Source organism: Thamnophis sirtalis, unplaced genomic scaffold (assembly GCF_051295495.1).
Source record: "Thamnophis sirtalis isolate CommonGarterSnake01/CBP01778 unplaced genomic scaffold, rThaSir2_p1.2 scaffold_3, whole genome shotgun sequence".
Lineage (NCBI taxonomy): Eukaryota > Metazoa > Chordata > Lepidosauria > Squamata > Natricidae > Thamnophis > Thamnophis sirtalis.
The window spans coordinates 133,066,314-133,080,421 of NW_028261383.1; the positions used below are offsets into that span (position 1 = coordinate 133,066,314).

The following is a 14,108-nucleotide window of genomic DNA, read 5'->3' on the forward strand; positions in this document are numbered from 1 at the left end:
CCCAGTGTACAATGGGGAGGTCTCCTGGTAGTTTCCTATCCAAATATTAACCTGAGTTGATGATACTTAACCTCTTTGGAGACCAGCCAAGGCTGCGTAACTGCAGCCAACCTGAGTTGGGACAGCATGAAATAAGTTAGGAACAGCATAAAATGCTTATAGATCCCTCCAGATTACAGCACAGGTCAATTTATCAGCTGTGGCCTCTTTAAAAGAAGGCATGTGAATAATGATTGTGTGCATACCCCACGTGCTACTTGTTCACATCTTGCAGTTAATATTTAGCCATTGCATTGGTGCGTAGAAACATTACATTGCAAAGCAAACCAGGGACCAGTTACTGTGGGATTAGCAAACATTCTCAAAATAGCACTTTCTTTTCCTACAAGCATAAGAAGAAATACTTTCTCTTCAGTTACCCAGTAGCTCCTGGTTTATAGAACTTTTTCCCACAGGTACTTGATTCTACCAAATGAAAACACTTATCTGGAAATGCTGTCCAGTTTTGTGCAAAGAAAGTGCCATTTTGATCAGATAAATACTTTCAACTGAATCAAAGTCAAAACCAAAACTTAATACAATATTATAAAACCTTGCTTCAGGGAATGGCTGTCTATGATTGTTTTAGTAATAAAAGATTACTGATCTGGGCAGGATTGATATTCTTCTATGACCATTATTTAATCAATTGGTTTATATGCCAGCATTTTTTTCCCACGAGCATCTGGAGAAGTGGGGGAGGGAAGTGGTACCTCTTGTCTTGGGATGCCCTGAGGCAAATTCCATCCCTTTGGTCCTTGCATTGCAGAAGTTGTCTCATGACATCACAAGATGTGATTAGCATTTTGGCATCATGGGGGCTAGTCAGATGCCAAAACTATAAAGAGGACCCTTGCTTTTTAATCTAGCAAATATTGTTAAATGTTAAAAGGGAAATATAACCAATTTCAAACATAAATTAACATGATATAAACCCATATTAAAATTGATGCTAAGCTCAATTAACAAATCAAAAACCGGATGAAAGAAATGTATTTGCTAAGTTTTCTAAACCCAGAGGTAATGTGGGAGAAATGCAGCTCCCAATGAAGCATATTCGGTAACCTGGGAGCAACACAGCAGGAGGTCAGAAAAATGGGCCTCTGACAACAGCCAAAAGTGGAATTGAATCCCTGCTTCCTTTTTTGGCTCCAGGCTCCATTTTCCTTCATTGAGATAAATTTTCATGGGATATAAGCTGCTTTTTCTTTCCTTTTTACATTATCTTTTCATCAGCCAAGGACTACAGGAAACACAGCAGTTAATGGATATGATGATGTCATTGGAATAAGTAGGGGCATTTTTTTCTGCATCTTGTACAGAGAGGGTTTTTGGTTTTTTTAAAAAATAATAATAGCGTGTAAGTTCAGTAGATCTAAGGAATTTCCCCCCTTTGGTTTTTTACTCAAATCTGGTAGGAAAGTCAATTACTCCTAAATTTGGCAACGTGTTTTTGTGAACTGCAGAATCACAGAAAAGAGATTTGAGGACTTCCATGAGGGTTACAGAATACCCAGCCTTGCTTTAGATAGATAGATGATAGAGATAGATAAATACAGTAAATAGATAGATGGATAGATGGAAGGATGGATGGATGGATGGATGGATGGATAGACAGACAGATGAGAGATAGACAGACAGACAGACACAGACAGATGATGGATGCATGGATGGATGCATGGATGGATGCATGGATGATAGAGATAGATAGATAGACAGACAGACACAGACAGATGATAGATAGATAGATAGATAGATAGATAGATAGATAGATAGATAGATAGATAGATAGATAGATAGATAGATAGATGATAGAGATGGATGGATGGATGGATGCATGGATGCATGGATGCATGGATGGATGCATGGATGGATGATAGGTGTGTTTGTGTGTGAGAGAGAGAGAGTGAGTTGGCCAAGTGTGATTGAACACACAAGGAATTTGTCTTTGGTGCATATGCTCTGAACAGTGCTAAGCACACTGCTGTTTCCATTGTATCGCTGCTTTAGGCATACACTGGAGGGCAGCGAAGAAGACTAGAGTCTTTCATAAATAAAGGGCCTCCTTACACTCTTGCACTTGGATGTTTTAAGGGTATCGTGGATTTCTTTGAATAGCTTTGTTTTCTTTTCTTAGAATCTCTGCTGATAAGAGTTGAACTATGAAGATGCCACCAGCCAATTTCTCCTATAATTTAACTTGGATTTGAACAGTTCTCCGTCCTACCCAACCCAATAGAGATTTTACTATTGAGACAGCACTGGTAGACACGTTGAGTTTGAAACTGAAACTGAAGATCTGTGAATGAGTTTCCTCATTTTTAAGTTCCCTCTAGCACCTGATAAAGGCCATATTCTTGTGAATATTGGATGCTAAATTTCCATACATCAATTGAATCTAGGTGGAAGCCAGGTCATTTACTATTTTCCTTTCTCTGTTGATGGGTTAAAACAAACAGGCCCAGACTTGGATCATTGTGTACCTGTGACTTTCTGAACCCAGAAAAGAGCAGAGATGTGGGCTGAATTTTCTCTTTATCTCATGGAATCATGCTTTATGAAACTTACAAAAAATGTAGGCTGCTTCTTTAGGCAGACTTGGCAACAGGAGGATGCCATCAGCAGGCATGCATTCAGAAGTAATTTATGAAATGTTTCGGCCAGAAATAAGTGAGTGTTTTTTCCCCCTTTAGCAGATAGGCACGTTGAAATTCAAGGGCACACTTAAAGGACTACCATCAGGTGAACAGTCTGTTGTGGTGGGTGTGACAAACTGGGAACGTTTGCTTCTTGCTAGATGCACTATATTACCCTAGTTTACATTTTTTGTTGGTTTTTAGAGACGTTCTTGGAAATTAGAGATATTGTCTTCTTTGCCATCTTCCTGTTTAATTTTTAAAATTAAAGATAAGTCAGGGAGCATGGCAGGTACCTAGGTAGGCACCCTGGGCATATTAGTGCCTACAATTGGTTTAGGGAAGATAATGGACTACTGGTTTTAAAACCCCAATAGCATTAGACAAAGCAATACCCCCTGGCCTTCCAATAAGGAAATGCCCATTTCATGCACCAAGCATCAGTTGCCAGGAATCCGGTAACTAGAGTTTCCTGGTGTTTCTGAACTATATGTCCCAGGATCCCAGTTTATTGGCCATGTGGGCAGGAGTCACTAGAAATTGTAATTCAGCTCCTCACCCTGACTATGTAGCTGCTACATTAAGCATCCATTTGTATTCTACATTATGAATCCCCTGAGCTTCTCTTTCCTCTGCAAATAATTGTGGGCCACCTGTTTTCTTTGAACACACAAGCTCCTTTCTGTTGGCTTCAGGTTGGTCTTGCTGGGTGGAAAGTGCCTTTTGCCTCTTTTTATGGCAAACATCCATCCTGCATCTACATGGGATTCAGCCTAATTCAACTCAGTGGAACTTTTTTTTTTTAAGTGGACATGTACAGGATTGCACAGGCATTTTTTTCTTGTCATGAATATATAAGATCAAAGAAAACCTGATATTCTGTAGAGCAAAAATGAAAGAAAATCAAATGAAATGATGCTACCACCATAAAATTAGGAACATTCCACTCAGGCTGTACACGTAGCTTTCACAAATAGGGGCACGGTATAAATCTTGCCTTGGTCAATGACTCTAAAGAGGGTTCATCTAATGTCCCCAGAAACAGTCTTCAAATCCCTATCACTGAGTTGGCAAATATGGAATTGAAAGCAATCCATTAAAAAAAACCCTCCTTTTTTTTTAGGTGCTTTATGCAGCATTCCTTCTGCCCATGTCTTTAGAGAAGAAAATCTGTGTGGCCCAAAAGAGCAGAAATTACAAAGAGGCAAATTGCTTGTGTCTGTAGTGCATTGGCTATCCTTCAGATAAGCTGTGTCTCTTAAAGAGAAAGTAGGCTGCTGTAGGATCTGAAATCTGTACCCCTTGGCCAAAGGCCAATCAGTCTGGACAGTCTTCAAACACAATTTCTCTGCAGCTGAGCCACACTCTGCAAATTGTTGCTTCTTGGGGAACAGCTGATGCAACACCCTCCTCCAGACTTTATCAGCCAGGAAAGATCAGAAATGCAAGTTGTAATTGGCTGGAAGTGCCTCCCCCACATCACTCTATAACCTCAGTCGGGTTCTAGATTTGTCCATGGTGGGACAGCCTGCCTGCCCTGAGAGTAAAGTAGACCCGCAACAGTTACTTATTAACAAAAGATTGGGAGAGCAGCAGCTTGCCCTGAAGAGATGCCAGATGTTCTGGAGGAAGCAATGCTTTCTTTGTATGTGGGAGCAATATATATATATACATATCAATAACAGGTGACATATTGCTGGGGTGGTGGGGAGAAGAATAATCTGGTAAGAGTTTGATTGCTCAGGAGACCTGGAAATAAATTACAGGTTCCTCCTCCTTTACATGAAAGTTGACCAATAGGTAGAAGATCTAGAATTCTAACTGGGAGGTGGAACTCTACTTTCATATGGCTTGAATGTATGGAAGAACAAGCTGGAGCTGCAACAGAAAGTGGTTTTCTGGAATAATTTTATGATTGTCATTGCCCCACTCCCCAAAAAAGGTCACTAGCTTGAGATGGGTGTCTATGCTTATTGATTGATTGAAAAAATAATAAGCAAATAAATTCCTGACTGCGGTCAACCAGCTAAGATGTCTTTCCAGACGAACCATTCCATTCCTCCTTTCTTCTGCAAGTCAGCCATTATTCCTATCCACTGAGTGTGTTCAGTCCTCATGAAGATATGTGGAAATGGAGTTCCAGAATTGTTCTGTTGCTATTGGACATGGAGTGCTTCCACCAATGTCAGAATCCTCTCCACCTTTCTGAAATGTCTCTTCTGGTCATGGGTGATGCTACTTTGGCTGCATATGTATCCATGTTCCTCAGTAATGATCAGAAGAACTGTAGACAATTTTTTCTTACATTGCCTGTCTTAAAATAGAAGAGCACTCTTTTGGGGGGAGAAAGGGATCCATTAAAATAAGATTGACGTGAACATGCCTATTTTGATCAGAAGAATCTTTAGTACCAGCCTAAGTCTTGAAGGTACGGACTCTACGTTCTTTAGCTGTTTTTGTATTTTTGTTCCAAACTCCATGGGCTGTAAGCTGTTTGTGTTTCCTGGATCTGGGCCATGCTGCCAGTGGCATGAACATTTCTTCCGAGAATCTTAGTAGCTGATCATCTAACTAGTTGTAATCTACAGGCAAGCAGATTTTTATAGCCCAGAGCCGGTATAAGTACCCTGTGACTCTCCTACACTCCAAGAATGTGGAGCATGACAAAGTGATACCCAAATTCTCCGAGAAGAAATTCATACTGATTAGAGTCGCAGTGGAGCAACAGGGAATGAGGTATGGTCAGGAAACAAAGACAAAAGTCGACCTTCCCCTAAAGGAGAGTTATACTGTCTTCCTGCCAAGATAATTTTCTGAGAAAGCAGCTTACTTTCTTTGTTTCAATAAGAGGAGGGACTATTGTGGTGTCATGCCCATGGCAACTGTGACCTGTGTTCCAATCCCATCACTTGATCTGAGGCCAATGCCTCCTAGCACGTTTGGCTACAATGCATATTGTTCTAACTTGTTTGGGCTAATGATAGTTGTAGTCCAACATATTTGTGGGTGAGTGATCAGGGAAGGGTGAAATGGACAACATCTATTTACAGGTGTGTGTGTTGCTTTCTGCATGACACAAAGCAGTGTCTATTCATCCGTCCATGTCCTGGATAGTCTTCCATGCATTTAAGCTTGGCTGGAGAAAGGAAACATTGAGATAGTTTGTCACTGAAACTTGGCATTTAGGCCAAAGATATTTTTCAGGCAAAGCCATTGTTTAAAGATTCATAGTATTGCTTGTTTTGTGAAGACATGATGTTTCTTTGGCTCTGGTGGGGACTATGTTTGTCGTTATCTTTGGTGTTTGCGTCATCCCTGCATTCCACTTCGTTTTGTTGTCCTTGTCAATACAGACCGCTTGTGTCCTGGACACAGTTCTGGCTAAAACGATGCCTTGCTTTCTCTCTACAGGAATCCTTTTGCCAACATCCAGCTCAAACCAACGGTGACAAATGATCGTTCAGCTCCTGTCATCAGCTGATCCAGAAATGTTGGGTTACGGCGGGTACCTTGCACCTTTTGATTTCCCTTTCACCTATGTTGTATTTCTGTGAGGTCCTTTGTACAGTTTACATGTCTTTCCCTCCAACTCTGTTTTGGTAGTTAAATGGCATTTAAATGGCGTGCTGGTGTGCTTTTCCTTTTGCTCATTAGAAATACCAGAGAAACTTGACCCTTGGAGAACGATGAGTTTTAAAAAGGATGCTATACGCTGCTATATTGGGTGGAGACCCAGATAGACCAGAAAGCAGGCCCTGCCTTCTTTGCCTTTGCAGCAATATGCAACGTTCATAAATGTTTTTTAAGAATAGCCACGGAGATAGATGAACCTTGCAGTTTTGCAGTGTCCTAGGCTTGTCAGATAACGTTTCTCCTGGAAATCCTTTTTCATCTCTTATCAAAACCTATGGATTTGAACAGGACTTCCGAGCTGTCAAGAGAAGCTTTGGGGCTGCCTAAGGCCGTCAGATGAAATGCACCACACAGACCCTGCTCACTTAACACTTGGAACGGACACGGACTTGAATCTTCCGAAGCGCTTCCTGGCAGCTCCCTCCTTGCCTTGCGTTGGACTTTTGCTGAATAAAAGTAAAAGTTTTACTGAATCAATATCTAGAAGAGCTGGGCTCCTCAAAGCAATTGTCTCAATTTGACACTTTAATTTTTTTATTAATGGTCTTTTCTCTCCTAATGGTCCTACATCTATGCTTGTCTGTGATGATCCTTATGCCGCAAGGCCTACTGATGGCTAAGTTATTGTGCATACCTTTTCCAGCAAGATAGGATGGTTGGGGAATGTTATGCAGCAAAGGAATATTTTCTGTGTGCAACTAGCACCATCTGTTGCTTGAGTACTTGTTTTATTTCTCTGTAGCTTTAAATAGACCAAGGAGGGACCATTAAAAAGCTAGTTTAGTCCTACAATGCCCAAACTCCCTTTGCTGTGTCTTCTTACTGACACATCTTGACTGGTGCAGGTGTGTCTTCTGTTGCCAAAACAAGTTAGTTTAGACAGCTTGACCTCTGCCTTGCTATTGGGTCCATGCTGTTTGAAAGGTCCTTTGTTCTGTGACTAAGCCAATACTGTATTCCTGGTTTGTTTGTTTTTTATTTTTCTTTTTAAGTTGCACTTGCCTTCTAAAGTAGATGTTAATTCAGTCACAAATAAGCTTCTTTTTTTCCGTTCTGTCCTATTGGCTCTCAAAGTCTGGTAAGATGTGATGAAGACCATTCAGCTCGCTCCTTCTATTTATGTAACCCAAGATTAGGGAGTAGTTCTAGGAAACAATAGTTATCAAAATGGAACTGGACTTACCCAGCATTTGGAGTGCTCTTACGGTTTGAATTCCAGTTATAGCGCCAGAGTCTGGTGATAATGAGCAATGCAAACCCAATTCCTAAAATACATTTGACTTCAAATATGGAGTGATAGAGTCAAATTAGCTGTCTATTTTTAAGAGCTGTTTCTGTTTCTATGCCATTTACCCATTCTTTCTTTTAAATTCTTATTGAACAAACCCTAATGAATTATACTGGATGCAAACTTCTGCCTTATTCTGCATAATAGTAGCCCACAGCTGACTGTACAAAATCTATATCGAGCTGCTGCTTTTTCTTCCAAGAAAGAAATGATGATAATAGCGGTATTTCTTTCCTCTAAAAGTGGCAAAGCTTTTGGTGTGAACTTTGGCCAAATATTAAACAGCCTCCCTCATCTGATCCTTTGCACAACCTGAAGTCATTTGCAGCTGCTTTTTCCCCCCCAGTGGCTTTAAAAAGCAGTCACAGCTGCCTCAAATATAAATTTATCAACCTTATCATTATAATCATTCAAGTTCAAATGTGATCATAGTTTCTGTGCTTCTGTTCTCAATTCCTGAAAAAACATCGACTGGTTTCTGTGATACACTTAGCCCAGAATTGTATTGTCTGGCTTAATGTGTTGAGTGAACCCAATCATTGTGGTTTATTCAGTAAATCAAAGTTAAACCATGGCTTAGCATGCTATGTAGATCCTGTTTAGGTCTCCCATGCAAACTTGGAGACTTTCTGTTAGTGAGCATTTCCATCACAACTTGTACATTTCCCTATGGCTTATGATACACAAATATAAATATCTCAAAATCTATATTTTTATACAAAGAAACAGCTGCAGAAAATTTCTAACTCTGATAGTTCAGATAAGGCCGCAATCCTAAGGAAAATTATTTAAAAGATGAAGCTCACTGGCCTTGTTTTTGATCACATGTGCTACAGTTGCCTTAATATTGCATCTTCTATTACAGTTTTTTTCCTTGAAAATCATTTTTCCAATTGTTGAATCATTTACTTTATAGTCTCTGTTCACATTGTACTGCTTTAAAAAATTGCTTTGTGTGTGTGTGTGTATGTTGTGTATGCATTTTTAAAAAGTCAAACTTTGCCAAATTATTATTTTTTCTTTAAGGAGGAAGATTGATTTATAGCTCCTTTCATTGCTCCACTCTCAGACCAGTTCCTTTCTTAACATAATATTTGCAGCAGTGCACCTTTTGCTCTGGAATTATTTAGATCTATGTTTCTCAAGCCTAGCAAGTTGAAATCCATACATCTTAAAAGTTACTAAGGCTGAGAAATTTTGATTTAGATTAGGGCTGTCAAACTTGCATCGTTATGGCAACATCACATGAAGTATCAGGATTTTTTCCCCTTTGCTAAACTAGGCGTGGCCAGCACATGATGCATCTGGCCCGCGGGCTGTGAGTTTGACAGCCCTGATTTAGATGATTCAAGGCAAATAGGAACTCTAGCTTGGCAAATTGATCTTAGGGGTGGCAGGACTGTCGGCTCCTAGACTCCTAGGCAGGATCAAGACTTGCAATAGCAAATGAGGGAGAGGGTCCACCTGCAAATGTTTTTTGAGGGAAGGTTGACCATAGTCACTTTTTAAATTAACTGGATTTTCATACCGTTCTTCCCACCCTAATTGGTACATCTTCCTATTTGAACTATTGAAATAATTTCTCCTCAACAGGTCCAGGAGCATGAAATAATTACTGTACTGTATGTAAAAGTTGGCACAGCAATAAAATGGCTGAGGATGCATCTGAGCAATTCAACCGAATTATGTGGCTGAGAGTTTTGTAAAATGTAATCCCAGTGCTTGAGGGAAGCAGCAGGTTGGGAAAGCTGCTTTAGAGAGTGTTACTTGATCAGTTTATGCTCTTCAAGAGTCTCTTTTGTTAGGACTTGGAGAATAAAAGATTTCTCCTGGACAGTGGTGGTCTTCTGGTGTTTCTGTGCTGCCTATACTTCATTTCTTGGTTAACTAACTTTCCCAGATAAACAATGTTATAAGATTGCCTTCTCGCCTTCATGTTGATCTTGTGAAATTAAGGTTTGAAACAATCCATGCCTAACTCCTAATTTCTAATGCAGTACCTTCCAGCTAAAATCGGAATTGGAATTGGGTGGCTTATCAATTCAAATAAAGAAATTTAAAAAAAAATTAAGTGGAGCAAGTTGATATATGTGGTGGATCTTGGGAATAAGCAGACATAATTTATAGTCACAGCCACAAGCTATTCCATGATATGGAAATGTATCCTGTGACTTCCCAATGTTTGTGCTACAAGAAAAGCAAGATCTTGTGGATCTGGTCTGTACCTGGTCTGAATCCAATTGGAAACCACCATGACTAGCATTGGGAGACTGGCTCTTAGTAACAATGAAAGAATGGACCAGTAGCCAGAGAACTACACACAATTAGAAATATTACCTTCTGAATGTTACCTTCTCTCTCCGTTGCCCTGCTAAATGTTTGGCATGCATGCTAATGATAACCACAACAGTGGTGGAACATTCTAAGAACAGATGTTGTGGACCCTACTATTAAAAGTGCAAAGGGTTCTTGGAACAGTTACCAAGAGGGGCAACACACCAGCCCAGGAATAGTTGTGATCATCTTTTCAAAGCCAAATCACCTCAGAGCCCAACAGCATATTCCTTTTGTGGATGGGGGTGCTTACAATGCTTTGACCTCCTGCAGGAAAATTACCCTCCAAAAACAGCACAGCAGTGTCTTGGAGCATTTGTTTGCATTTTTAATTGTAATTCCAAAAAATACGAAATACTGAACCTCTGATCAGTTAGCTACCCATACAGTGGCATTAAAATCAGAAAATGATTGGACATTTTAACAAGGGTTGGTTCTTGACATCAAAGGAAATTGAATAGGTGCGAACTGGCTGAATCCCACCACTGGCTGTAATCCATGCTTTATTTCTACCCAGTTAAGAAACAGAGCTAGCCTTGGATTACAAGTTCAACCAGTTTTGGTCTTAGTTTTTAATCCTACTAAATATTTCTGAAGACATACCTCCATGAATTCTTGAAAATAGCTGAGGTTTTTCCCCACTCAACATTTTCAACATTCAACTCAACATTCTTAGGACATTGACCATCAATTGGAGAAGGAAAACAACTTGTTTTTAATTCCGCCATCCACGTCCACAAAAGGAATAAGCTAGTAGAGCTATGTGGCAATTTGGCTTTGAAAAAGTGATCACAACTATTCCTGAGCCGGTGTGTTGCCCCTCTTGGCAGCTGTTCCAAGAAATCTTCACAGTAGTAAATTGAGCCCTGTTTTGCAATACAAGCATAACAATGCAGGTGCCAATTTTCCTGAATCTTTCCAGTTTTTTCTGTCCAGCAGTTAACTGAGTCATAGGAGCCTTGGTCAAAAAAGGGTTGGGCCATTCTATATGCAAACCATTACTACACTGCAAGGTTTGATGTATTCACTGCCTCTCAAGACTTCTGGGTGAATCGGTACCATTCATAATTTTATTATTTCCTGCTGTCTTCAAAACACAGATGGAAGAGGAGAACAAGCAAAAGTTATATTATTTTAAAAATGATTTATTTTTAATAGTTATTGGACCAATGGTATTTGACACACATGCTGGGAGCTGTATGGAACTCAGCACTGATAAAAAATACAGCAATTATGACCCGTATCAATAAAATACACTGTAAATAGCCCACTGTAAATAGCCCACCCCTCTCTATTTCTCTCTGTTTCAAAGAAGATCATTAACCCAAAACATAGCTCTAGTTCTGACCTCATGCAGTCTCTCAGGGGTTGACAGCTGTCTGTTACTATAGACCATATACCTATAGGGGCAGCCTTTTCAAAGGTAACTAGATAAGGAAATTAAGGAAATGAAACTTAGAGAGCAAACTGGGCTGTAACTACTTACCATTTCCTGTACCTGCTCTTTTGTCATGGTACTGGTTCTGTCTTTGCCTTAGAAAATGGAATATGGCAGTGGCAAGCTAGAATCACACTGTGTAGCTAACAGATTTGCATTTCATTTAATGTGGTAGAATGAGAATACACACACACAGACAACACACACACACACTCCACACACAAAACCCCTCCAGATGCATGAGTACAGCTCTCAACTATCTAAAGCCAGCACAGTCATTCCTGCATGTACCAATGTGGACCAATACCACCTGATAGTTGCTGAAAATCCAGACAGGTGCAGGACATCTACACAGAATATTTTGGGAGACCCATTGAGATTGAAAGGTGCTAAGAATCTGGAAATACTCAACAGTGACCTGCCTTTTCTTGGTAAAATTCTCCTTTTGCTTTGCCTCAATTGTCTACTACAAGGAGGAGCAGATCTACCCATGGCTTCTCAAATTCTCAATTTTGATTCCCAAATATCTCTCCATGATAAAATAAGGAATAATAGTGCCCCCGCCATTGAATTTGTTATTTCCCCAAGAGGCTTCTCGTTCATAAATAAAAACAAATCTTGTAGAATAGCTTGCACACCCCTGTTTAGAAGAGTCTCTTGTAGTAAAAGTCTATTTTGCGGCAAGTTATGTCGCAAAAAGGGAGGAAGGACTTCCTCTTTGGGCTTTGAGATTTAAGATCATCTACGCCCCCATTTGCTTTTGGCGCTTTTCTTAAAGGCATCTTATGCTCTTAGTGTTTTGTTCATCACCATAGCAGAATACAGAATAGAAAATAAGAGCTGGAAGGAACCTTGGAGGTCTTCTAGTCCAACCCCCTTCTCAAGCAGGAGACCCTGTGCCATTCTGGACAAATGGCTGCCCAGTCTCTTCTTTAAAACCTCTGGTGAATGGAGCACCCAGGACTTCTGGAAGTAAACCATTCCACTGGTTAATTGTTCTCAGACCACAGGGGTATTTTGCACTCTTTGAAATAAATCTAACTCCCATACTTGTGTCAATCCTGCAACTTGCATACCTATAGTATGCAAAATTCACTTCCTATGTATTATATAGAAAGTAAGATTGCCATGTGGGCTTCAGATTTTTTTTTCCCTCAGGCCCCACCACACATATATGGGCCACTGTCTGACCCTAGTTTTTTAGTCAAGATCAATCTTGTCCAAATGACAGCCCCCTGCCATTCAGTGTGGCAATTCCACCCCTCTTGAATTCAGAAATGGATGTTAAAACTCTTATGTCAGATTTCTCCTCCTGCCTCTCTCGGTCTTTGGAGTTGGCTCTTTTAGACAATGGAACCCTTCAAAAGCAATACCAGTGCTCTGTCCTTTCTATCACTCATGAATTGGGAGGAGATTCCCTTGTTATCCACATTATTCTGAAGCTGAGATTTACAGCTTTTTGGGGGGGGGTGCTCCAGGCATTGTGTGACATGCTGAAAGCTATTTTCTAAAAGTGAGTGAGATCAGTAACCGAAGGGGATCCAGGTTGGGAGGTTGGATCCATTTGCTCTGATGGCGCTTAGAAGGCTCCCAAGCAAGTGATAGATGGGATAGTCTGAAGCCTGCAGGATGGACTTTTTCATATTTATTTTAAAGCGGGTGGATGTATATATTTACCCAGCAAATACTGTAGCATAACCAGATCGCTCTGGATCACTCCAGTAGAGACAATGGATATTGATTGTGAGCATCCTAAGCCACTTATCATCCCAAGCTATCTTGGCTGTTATGTAGTTCAGCCTTGTTTGCCATCCACAAATTATTCCAGTTCAGCATTAATTAATGGCGCTGCAGAGGGAAAAACCAAGGCTAGGAAATAACAGGCTGAGTGTGCCAAAAGGGGGAAACAACAAATCCCAGAACAATGAGGATTAATGAGTCTTTTGCATTCCTCAGAGCATCAGGGAAACTTAAACTATACATGCCCCCCCCCGTAAATGTCTGCTTGATTTGAATATAATATAAACTGATTGTAAAGGTGTGTTAATCGGCATGTTCACAACATGCCCATTATTTCAAGGCAGAAATAGCCACTGGAAATCTTAACAAACGAAGTTGCAACTGCTCTGACTTCAGTTTTGTCAGGCATTATGGAAGTAATATTTAGGCCTACTCTTGCACCTACAAGATAGCTTTTGATGTCCAAATGCAAAGGTAAGTTTGCATTTGGTATCTATTCAGTATCTATAAAGCCCTAGGATTCCCTCACCTCTTGGGGGTGGGGGTCCGATGCATTTTCACCAGCTGCTTCAGCCCAGACGGATATCAGTTACATTCCCCAAACACAGAACAGAGTTCTGGATTTGACAACATTCTACTGTTCGCCAGGTGTATAAGATGAACTGGTGGGAAGTATGCAGAATTATGAGAATGATGTTCCCAAATGCACAGGGTACCCTCAGGAAGGGGGAGTTTTAGCTGGGTTTGAACTCAAGGTAAGGCTCTCAACCTGATCCATTCCAACAGATCAGTTAAAAAACAACAGTTTGAAGTTTCTGATGCATTCAGTAAAATGCCTGATGGGAGAAAAAGCAAACCACCCTTTGACTGGTATCCTCTTTGATCAGCCTGGGCACATTCCGCAATATTTCACATACACAAGGAAGGACATAGACATAAAGCTATATGGATAGGAGAACAAAAATGCAGCCTCCCCCTTTAGACTTTTTAAAATTGGGGG

At 40.4% G+C, this 14,108-nt stretch overlaps 1 protein-coding gene across 2 annotated transcripts in view; it reads left to right on the forward strand.

Moving 5' to 3' along the window:
* Nucleotides 1-9,430, forward strand: part of BAIAP2 (BAR/IMD domain containing adaptor protein 2) — a 192,332-nt gene extending 182,902 nt beyond the window's left edge. For both annotated transcript variants that reach the window (XM_087710144.1, XM_087710146.1), the window contains one exon: nucleotides 6,087-9,430. The gene's annotated coding sequence lies outside the window, so the exon portion shown is untranslated. The remainder of the gene's footprint in view (nucleotides 1-6,086) is intronic.
* The last annotated feature ends 4,678 nt before the right edge of the window (nucleotides 9,431-14,108 follow it).